Here is a 1192-nt window from a genome sequence, read left to right on the forward strand (position 1 = left end):
ATATACTCCTTCGAACCCACAAGAGTTAACAAGTGAAACAGAGACATATATATATATATATATATATATATATATACTAGCAGAAATAGCCATCGTTGATAAGGTAATTGCTTTTACTGTTTCTACTGAACCACATTCATCGTATTATTATATATATAATTTACTCATTCTTGAATGTAATGGTAAATTAAATTATTGAAGTATTCATGTTGCATTATGAGTGAATATTTCTTTATAAACAATGTTTTTTTTTTGTTTGTTTGTTTGTTTTTGTCTTATTTCAGACTGCATAACCAAAAAGATTTGCTTTTTCTCCCACGCGTGATGCTGCTACATAAAGTTGGCCATGTGAAAAGCATGGTTCTTCAAGTTGTAATCCAGCAACTTTTCGTGTTTGGTCCTGACTTTTATTAATGCTCATGGCAAAAGAAGGTGAGATCGGAAACTGTAACGGCTTAAATTGGAATAGGACATTAGATGGTATAACTAGTGTGCGAGGAAGGAAGACGGTGTCATCTTTACCGCAACCAGTGAGAATATTTACTTCAATGCAGTTCCTCATAAGGGAACCATGCAGCTACCCAATAAAGAAACCATGATTAATGTATTTTTCTTTTGACCTGAAAACCACGAGTGTCATAGAAAGTTCACGGATGAAAACAGGTGACCTACATCGACTCACCTCTTGTTCTCAACGGTATGCACACCTGTATAGCTGTTGTGTATATTATTATAAATACAATCATTTGGAGAAACAAGAGAGAAAGAGAACAGGTCGACTGATACGAAATACCGTCTCGACAGAATGTCATAGAGAGACAGCTATGGAATTCACCAACGATAGAATTGTCCTGCCCACCCCTCTCTTACTTTTTCACTCACTCACTTTCGTTTCCACATCACTTGATCTATTTAGTTACGGTTGCTAGAACGACAGAGAATAACTAAGTCCAATGCTATATACCCTTTTACAGGAAAATATAACTCTCGTTACCTCAAATGCTATCCAAATGTTTTTATACAGGCCTGCCCGTCGTGGTTTGATTTTAATTATATGTAATGAAGAAATAAATATGTTATTTACAACTTCGGCTGATGTCTTTCTTTCATGGCACCAACATCACCATCTTCGACTTCCAATATATGCATTATCCGTTACATATATATATATATATATATATATATATATATA

Source organism: Octopus bimaculoides, chromosome 20, assembly GCF_001194135.2.
Source record: "Octopus bimaculoides isolate UCB-OBI-ISO-001 chromosome 20, ASM119413v2, whole genome shotgun sequence".
NCBI lineage: Eukaryota > Metazoa > Mollusca > Cephalopoda > Octopoda > Octopodidae > Octopus > Octopus bimaculoides.